General features: G+C 44.5%; 1 long non-coding RNA gene across 2 annotated transcripts; it reads right to left on the bottom strand.

The window, feature by feature from the left end:
• Positions 1-1,466: 1,466 nt before the first annotated feature.
• Positions 1,467-6,664, bottom strand: LOC144157998 (uncharacterized). Of its 2 annotated transcripts, none has more exons than XR_013319932.1 (4): positions 6,166-6,664; positions 3,129-3,210; positions 2,570-2,656; positions 1,467-1,900 (listed from the first exon to the last, which is right to left on the bottom strand). It is a non-coding gene; the product is annotated as an uncharacterized LOC144157998 (long non-coding RNA). The 2 variants fall into 2 exon arrangements; XR_013319933.1 differs by lacking the exon at positions 6,166-6,664 and adding an exon at positions 3,938-4,191.
• Positions 6,665-9,799: the final 3,135 nt, after the last annotated feature.

Below are 9,799 nucleotides of genomic sequence, written 5' to 3'. Positions count from 1 at the left end.
GTATACGTAAAATAGCTGAGAACTTGCTACGGCTGCGCACGTCCGTTCCCCGTATCAGCAGTCCATTTCTTTTACAACCGTGATCAACGACAAAGTAAATGCAACAAAAAGAATTAGTTTCGCAGTGCATAGGGATACGCAGCCTTTCCCGAACTCAGCGTATACTCTAAGCTGGGTAACCCTTAATAGAGGTATACATTTTCGAATTTTTGTAACCTATAATTTATAAGGTACAAATGTAACCTATATCTTCGTAACCTTTATATACGTATACACGTAAGGGTTACGCAGTTATGGGTTACTTTGCAGCTTTCAGCATGTATACCTTTATATAAGTTACATCTACCGCCGTCCAAGGCCACACACCTGGAAGCTGTCATGTTGCGCGCCCGGCGCGCTTTCGCCGGCGCCGCTGTGGCGGCACCGCGAAGGCGCCTTTCCCGCGTGGTCAACAAACATCGCGTTTGTGGAAGATATGAGCGACCATGCTGTCCATTGCGCCGTCTAAACTTTAGCGTCGGGTGTCTTTTCTTCGTCCCTTGAATAAACTGCCGGCCACACGGCTGGGGCTAAAAGAGAAGTTACTTTTACAATTCCTAAAACAGCAGTGCCAAAAAGCTCGAAAATGTTCTCTTAATATATATGCATTGCATTACCTGTTCGATAATTGTTACCCAGGTTGTCACCCAAAAATCTTCGTGAGTATTGGCAACGCTTAAGTCTTATAAACAGGCATAACTAAATTTGATGTTTGCATCAGCTTTGTGCCGTTTAAGAAACCAGTATCAAACATGCATGATAGGTCTTTTGCTAAATTGAGCTTTAGTTACACAACATTAGGCTTTAGTGAAACCAAGCATGAGTGGAAACTTGCACTTGATAGCATACTTCAAAAGGACGCCAAAGTTATGATAACATAGCCTTAAGCCAAAAATTATTGTCTGACAACCAAGGCCATGATTATCAAAAGAGAATGACAGTACATGCACACATATTTGCGCATTTAACAGGAGCACATTTCCAGAAGTTTGGCACCGGTAGTTTTGAACATTCACATTTATTATTATGAAACACCTGTGGGCTATTTATTAAAAAGCAAAGCTGCGAACCACCCCAACGTTATTATCGTTCCTTAATGAGTATTAGACGAGTGCGGATTCCTGGGCGAAATGGTGTTTCCTATATTGCTTTAGACTTCCAGGTAAAAATCGGTTTATTCATATATCCTTATTAAACCTATTTAATAAATGTTGCGTGAACAGCTTCACAAACATGGCCAAATATACAAATTCTTTACCTCAATATTTGCACGGATGTATGCAACGCATTCCGAATTGTTTGGATACTGCCATTGAACAATTTCAGACGAATTCGAGTTTGAGCTACATTTATAAGATGGTTCTCAGGGGTGCACTTTCCCAGTACATCGTTGTTGTCGTGGTTCCCCACAGAAAAAACGCAGAATGTGGGAAAGTAGAAAGAACATTTATTACAAATTCACTTTTTCATACAAAGCAGTGTTTATGGCTATGTTCCCTACATTCTCCGTTTCACTCAGTCTAATATTACACTTGGAATTCACTCGTCTTTACGAATCCATCTTTACAGTTCCACGTGAGTTGTGATTCCCACGCCAAGTTATCGTTTTTTATGCAGCACTAACAAGTTTCTAGGCCGATTGCAATCTGTCTTTTGGACAAACTTTAAATGGTATCTATAGTTTCCTGCATGAAAAAAGGCGCTTGGAAAAATTCAGAGATAAGCTTCGGAATTTACGTAGTACACAAGCAGGCACAAAATCAGGGCACGTTGAAGATTTCCCTGCTTGTTCCCTGCTCCCGCAGATGGAGGTATATATGTGAGGGGCCGTCACTTGGATTTCCCCACCTTGAAGAGCCATCTACAGAAAATTTCAGAAAAAGAACAAAATCCAGTGCAACCATAAGCCCCTCACACCAAACCACAGGCATGTGAAGTACGAAAAATATATTGCACGGAAATGAAGACGGAGACCAGAGAATGAAATGAAAGGCCACACCAGAGGAGTGATTTACGGCCTTTCCTAATAATTTCACATAATTTCAGTAATCGTTACACAGAGTAATTTGGCCGCATTGTTCAGAACAACGCGAAGCCACTATAGTCATACCGGCCAACCTTCCCGAATTTTAATCGTGCCGTGTTCCAGTTTATCTCGCGAAATGCTTCTGCATGCTCACCCAGAACAGGAATGAACTTTGGGCTACGAGATAAACTGACATACATTTGCAAAAGAGAAAACAAAAACGTTTCCGCGCCTTCATGTGGAATCACTCGTACACGCAACAGAGCGAACGTCGCACTAAACCCAGGAAACGTGCTTTCACGATGCTGACACCACCTGCGTCACATTTTTGGCTGTACTTAAACATCCTCCTCCTCCCCCCCCCCCCCCCCCCCCCCCCTCGCACTGGCAGTTTCATTTTGAACAAGGATCCCACGTGGAAGCCGAAACGTTTTTCATTTAAGTAAAGTGTTCTTATCGGTGGTTTCTTCCTCGGCTATCAGTAAAAAGGAATCACCAACTTACATTTTTTCTTCGTCCAGATGTGTTGTGGGAGAGGATACATCTAGAACTTGCACCGATCTTCAAGTGGCATTCCCAGGAGGTCTGTACCTGTAATGACTCGAAGGGTTATTTGGGTTAAAATGTAATAGGCTTTAGAGCTGGGCAGTTGGTATACATTCATAATGAAAGAACACCTCAAACTTGACAAGACGAAGAAAAGAACACAGCACAAGCACTCACTAACAACTGGAGATTTCTTACAGAGCTATTTTAGAAAAAGAGTTCTTCTTGTTGGCTCTGCAAAACCACGCATCCTATAGAATAGCTAGAGTTGCTGAAAAACTACAAAGCTCCATGCTGAGGAAATCGTCATGTGAATTCATAACGTTCATGTAATAACGAACTGATAGAAAGAGTCACTAAACATGAGGCGAAATAAGATACGAAATATAACATCATAACACTTGAAGAAAGGCCTCGCATTTTTACAAGTGAATCATACTTTTGTCTGTGCAGGCCTGGGTGCCATCTTTACAAAGAATATTTGAATGAATGTGTTTTAGTTATTGCATTTTCATACCGTTGTTTCCGCTGAAATCAGACTTCATTTCAACTTGTGTCATACGCAGGGGAGTCCTGGTTGTCAGCTCAAGGAACACTGCCTGCAAGAAAAAACAGTAGTGCTGATAAGTCATAGCATAGGTAGCCAGATGCAACCACACTTTTTGAACAGCCAGGATCCGATGAGGGTGCAGAACCCATTTTTACACCTGCACCTGTCTGTGTAATTCGTCACAATTTCTGTATCATCAAAAAACAACAATCAAGCAGCCTGCATGCTGGCTCATAAGTCGCTCTACTGCACTACACTAAAGTCACTCTACTGCACTACAGTCGCTCTACTGCACTACACTAAGATCACGCGAGACAGTCATTTGCCCTGCAATACCAAGCGAATAAATAAACGACTGATTTGTGCGAATGAGAATAATAAACCACTTAACATGGTGGAAATGGCCCACTGTCTCAAAATGACTAACACCAAATTTACCCACTCAAGGAAAAGAATGAAAAAAATTAGGAGTGTTGTACATACGAAAACTTTTTATTGTGCCGTAAGGCAAACTTTCACAAAAAAGAGGCTTGTGCTGGACAAAAGTGAGTTTAGAAATTTCGGGCAGCATTTAGTGGACTACTTTTCTGCAGCACACACCTTGTGTTTATCCAGATATATTACTACAAGACCAATAAAATGAACTCCATTCCGAATATATGCAGCGAGAAAAATGAACATTTTCCGACGACTGAAACAAAATGATAATACCTAGAGAATAGCGCGATAATATAAGACTTTAATGGGAAAAAAATCAATTATTCAAACAGAGCTACCTGGCAATTACATGGTCCAATAACTCGTCAAGTGCGCCCGATGCAGCGAACAGCGTAAACAAAACGCTCAACACATGACGAAGGCGCGCAAACACAGCAGAAAGCAGGTCACGGGCGCCGTTATCTGTGCTTGCCCGATCGTCCGCTCTAGTCTGACGCAACGAACGCAAGCCCGTGATTTCATTCAATTGCCGTCGCGGACAACAGAAAACGTCCAGCGAAGCAACCAGTCAGGTAACGAAAATCCCTCTCGAATGCTGCCATTTCAAATTGAAAAGCCCCCAGCGAAAAGATACATCCAATGAAAACACCGAAACCGTCACGGGAATATTGGCCCCGAGGACATACCGTGGCGCCACCTACGAGTGACGTCACTCGTAGGACGCCGAATCGTGTTGTCGTCTGCTACAACACATTTCCCGTGCGTATGCGGAAGCGTGATTTTTGTTGTGGCCACCGTCTCGCCCTCTCCTTGTGGATTTGATGCAAATTACCAAAAAAGTTGTCTGTGAACCAAATAATTCGGGCAAGCAATCAGCGACTCGCTTGTTCCCGGCGACACCACCGCGTTTAGGTAGTTGCTACCATCGCGACCCACAGCTCTTACATACGAAGCCAGCTAACGCCAAGGACGATGCAACTCATGCCGAGAAAAGTACGCTGTAAATTTATTATGAAATACTTGTGACGGGACATGTGTGTGCAAGCAAATACCTTGTAACAGCGACGGAAACGCGTCACTCACTTATGATCTCACCGCGCGAACTGCTCGTATTGCCTGGTAAATGAATGACGCGAGAGCGGTGATCAGATTGCTTCGCCGCACATGCTTAAAAGTATTGTTATGGTCTGCAGTTTGGCTTAATCAGTGCCTATTTCCCCTACGATGTTTTTATAGCCATGCCCGGATTTGATTAACGATCACTGCCGTAGCCTGTACTCTACACGGCTCATGTTTACTTTTCGCGACTTGTCCGCAATGTATGAATGGTATGAACGCGTGTTTTTACCGCCTTCGAGCGGGTTCGGACAAGGCTATATTAAGTTTTGATTAGGTGCTCGGCGTGTTAATTTATAATTGCAGCGTGTTTTGTATGTTTACAGTAAGCCGGCATTTCTCAAGCATCAATTTCAAAACTCACGACTTTTCACAGAAGGCGAGGCTGCGTACGAGGCGAAACACGTCGTTAATGATTTCGGCTAATGGGGATATTTAGAATAGGAGAACCGAGCGTTGGGGACCCCCAAGAAGTTAGAGGAACCCAAACGCAACACGCGCGTGCGCGACGGGAGGGCCTTCGCCAACAGCTCACAGCCGACTTCGGATGCACGTAATCGGATGTTGGGAACTTTAGGCTTGGCGTCGCAGCAGATACTTCATCGCCGTTAGAGTTGCGAGTGACAGTCCCTAACACAACGTTTCACCGCGCTGGGAACTCTGTAATTACTTAAGCGCAGTGATTTCCGTTGAAGCGATCGACGATTCTTGCGCGCAAGCATAGCCATCCTTCGGCCGCTCGCCGCACCGTGCGTGAACGGGCCGGCGCTGCCGGGACCGACCTCCGCGGCCGGTCGGCGTAAATCGCGGCAGATATTTGAGCATCGCTTTGAAAACCACAGCTGATGACACTACCTATCCGAATTTTTCATCACACCAACATACACTTTCACCAATCTGGAACTTCTTTTCCACGACTTGTGTGATTTTAAAAAGCGGCGACAAGATGTAGCTGCCGCGACCTGCGTCGGTTCGAGCCGCACCGTCGGCTGTGCGGGCAGGCACGGCGGGTGCGTGTGCTTCTGCGAGCAGTTAACGCTTCACGATTTCCTGATTTATACGTTTCTTGCAAACAGGGGAAATCTAGAAACTTCACTCGGCGATCGTTGTAGTCCACATTGTTGATCGGGGAAACAAGCCGCTGCTTACGCTTCGGTCGCATGCGTAATACACCACCACGCTCATGATGTTTGCGGATAATCTACCACAGTTGATACGGTTTTGAAGTCTCCATAAGGTCGAACTGCGCTTGACGCACTGAGAATTAACTTCAAACGAAGGAAATTAACACGAAAATACTTTTAGAACGCGCTTCCTAAGCGAAGTGTCACGCGCTGCAAGCCAACTATGCAGCAACTTTAGGAACGGCGGGAACGAGGATCCTACGAGTGACGTCAAAACGATCGCAGCGCCGGCCTCTCCAGTGGTGGGCCTCGCGGCCAATACTCACCGAGTTCGCTTTCACTGGCGCCGGGGCATTGATCCAACATGCGAACTTGATGCTGGTCGTAGAAGAACGGGCCGTGAAGCGCTGCCAGTCACAAATGGGCTCGCCGCAGCCTCCGCGACTCACGTCGACAAATAAGTCTTGTTACAGCAATCCTCGCTTCATCGTAGGGGTATCACAGCGGTTAAAAGGCTCGAGTGGCGCGAAAACGCGGCCACCGGGCCTGCCGGCGCCGCCATTTCTCTATATCCCGTCATGCAACGGAGAAATCAACGGCCGCCGGGAGAGAAGGCGCGACGAGCATCTCTTAGAGGTTACAGGGCGTTTTATAGGTTACAACGTAGAGGTTACATGTCAGATTTTGTTGATGTAACCTATAAATCATTATTGTAACCTATAAATCGCTTTTAACCTCACGCTTGTAACCCTTAGAACGGACTGGGATAAAGAAAACATCAAAATGAATCCATTGTAACCTTTATTTTATAGGTTACTTCCGTTTAGAAGTTACATTAAGGGTTACCCGGATTAGAGTATATAGCTTCGATTGCATTAGAAGCGTGGGGTGTTTAGAGAGAATAGAAGATGCGGAGACTGGTCAAACGCAAGGCTTTGCTTCGCAACGAGACATTTGGACCTCCTTTTAAATGCAAAGCATTTCTTTAAATCGCACTGTCACCCGTCGTCCCTCGGCGTTGTCCGCAGCCAGCCCCCTACACTATAAAAAAATAATAGTTATCGGCGCCAGGTTTCGATCCCACGACCCTGTGGGCGGAACGCGAGGTACATGGTGCTCTTCCCACTGCGCCACAAAACCGACACAGAATGAAAGGCTACGAACGCGCCTTATATCCTTGACTCATTCAAACTCAGTTGCATCGATCTCGTCTTCACCAGTTGCTGAAACGCACGACAACTGCTTAAAGACCCCTTAACAGGTCCATGCAGAGCATTTCTTTAACTCGCACTGTTACCCGTCGTCCCTCGGCGTTGTGCGCTGCCAGCTAGCGGGCGGAGGGGGATTGACCAAGAAGAGTTATGGCACAATCAATTATGCGAGGCAAAATAATGGAGCAGAGGAAAGAATTCGGTCTAGGTTAATGAGTGAGAGAGAACAAACACGAAAAAAAGAAAACAACAGAAGAAAACAGCACGCGCCTCCCCGGCTGCCCCCATCCCCCCAGAGAGATTTTATTTATTATTTATTTATTTATTCATATTGTAAGCCTAATTAAAGGCTCATACAGGAGTGGTACAGTGCAAAAAATATGAAACTTTAACAAACCTCTTCAAAGGTGTTAGCATACAAGGGCTAATAAAGGCGATGTATGTTTATATTTGACAGGTCAACACACTTTCATTATTATTGAGAGTTATACAATGTTTCAACTTTAGCAACAAACATGTCCACAGAACGCTCTTCAACAATTTCACTAGGTTATTTATTCCATGTTTCTATGGTTAGTGGAAAATAGGAAAATTTGAATGTGTTACTACGAGGAACAAAAGGCCTGATATTACAGCTATGGCTGGTTCTACGTGAATGATAAAAAGGAGGCCGGATATACGAGTCTTTGTCTATGTTTAGGGCGCCGTGATAAAGAAGATAAAGGAACTTTAAGGATGACACCTGTCTGCGGCATTTTAATGTTGGTAGGCAAGCATGGTTGCGGAGTGCGGTTATGCTATCGTACCGTGAGTATTTCGAGTAAATGAAGCGGAGGGCCATATTTTGTATGTGTTCTATCTTATCAATGAGGTATGCCTGGTGAGGGTTCCATACTACGCTGGCGTATTCAAGAACGGGACGTACTAGCGTTGAGTACGCTGCTAGTTTTGCTTTAGGGGGGGGGGGGGGGCGCTGATAGTTTTCGTCGCAAAAATCCTAGTTGTCTTAATGCTTTAGCGCATATATTGTTTACATGTATATTCCACTTTAGGTTTTTAGCAATCGTTACACCTAGGTATTTTACACTGTCCGTCTGAGTTGAAATATGACCTTCTATATCGTAATTAAAGCATAGGGGCTGTTTTTTCTGGGTTATAGTGATACTTTTTGTTTTGGTTGCGTTAATCTGCATCCCCCATTTTGCGCACCAGGTAGAAATGTTCGCTAGGGAAGTGTTTAGTTTCATTTGATCATCAATGGTCCGCACAGCCCTATAGATTATGCAGTCATCTGCGAATAACTTCAGTGTTACGCTCGGATCAATGCAGGTATGTATATCATTCACGTAGATCAGGAAAAGAATGGGGCCTAAAACGGATCCCTGGGGTACTCCTGAGTACAATTCAAGTTGGTCCGATCTGATGTTATTAATTTCTACATATTGGATACGGTTGCGGAGGTAGGCTGATATCCATGAGATAACTTGGGAATCAATGCCTATTGCTTGAAGTTTACCAATTAGTAAAAGAAGAAGAAGAAGAAAGAAAGAATATAAAGATCCAACCGATGGGGGGGGGGGGGGGTGCAAGTGATGGCAATAAATAATAACAAGTTGACGTTACGTACTTGACGTGTCTCGTCTCTCTCTCAACCCCAACTACCCAAGCCCCAACTACCCAACTCCCACTACCAACCCCTACTACCAACTGCCACAACCTGCGTGACGTGAGCGACCCCGAATGCTCTGCATTTACTCGTGTCCCTCGCGCGGGGGCATGGGGAGTTCTTTTTTGCTTAGCCTAACGGTAATTTTTCTTAACTAGTTTGAATTATTCTCTTAACGTTACCCGTGGAACATGTTTGTAATATTTTACGGACGTTGCTTTTTGACAGAGTTAAAGGGTCCCTGAAGACGAAAAACGGTTTTTTTTTTTCAATATAAAGGACGGTTTCCTCGAATAACAACAATGCCAGTGTTATCGGAAGGTTCATAGAAATACTCGAGATATGAAAAAAAAAAAACATCCACAGCGGCGAATCCGCAGCCATTTGCCGTCTATTGTTCTATGACGTCACATAATCTTGTTTGAGTGATTGTTCGGCCACCTACCTAAGCTACTGCAAGAAACATAAATTGTAGTAGGGCCTTTAGTTTCGTTTGTTGGTATCACTCGGAGGTAACGCCTTCATAAAAAAACATCTTTCCTGGCTGCAATGGAGCTCAGTGAAATAAGTCTGGTTCTTCCAAAATTAACAAACTGTTAGCTTGTCTCTAGCGCCGCTTTAATGCATATGCATGTACTGTTACTTTACTCTCGTTTAAAAATACCATGGCTTTGTTTTCCTTATGAATACAAGGCTATGAGTCGTTCTATACGGTGCTGCTGGCTAAAGCAGACGACAGACGATGACACGTCCTCACTGGTGTTAGAACGAGTTGTGCATTAATTTCTCAACGAATACCCATATACGGCGCCGTGCGCTTGCAACGTTGAGTAATAACACTTGCAGCGGGAGTGGTTAAAGTAATCCCCAAAAGGCGGCACTTGCCTCTCGTACGTTTAAACGTATTTCAATCCAGAAAACTTCGGCCGACTCCTACATTTTTCTAAGGAATACGGCTTAGCAGTGCGGTAGCCATCACGCATAATTTACGTAGAAAAGTTTATGTAACTGGAAATAATGTGAGCAAAACAAGATAAAAACAGCCGGATGCCCAAACCAGAGCTGGAAGTTCAAAAAGGAGAC

The sequence above is a fragment of the Haemaphysalis longicornis genome, unplaced genomic scaffold (assembly GCF_048455015.1).
Source record: "Haemaphysalis longicornis isolate Haplotype H1 unplaced genomic scaffold, Haemaphysalis longicornis Haplotype H1 scaffold_10, whole genome shotgun sequence".
NCBI classification, from domain to species: Eukaryota; Metazoa; Arthropoda; class Arachnida; order Ixodida; family Ixodidae; genus Haemaphysalis; species Haemaphysalis longicornis.
Note: the sequence above shows the minus strand (reverse complement) of the source record. Positions and strands in the feature narration are given on the sequence as shown.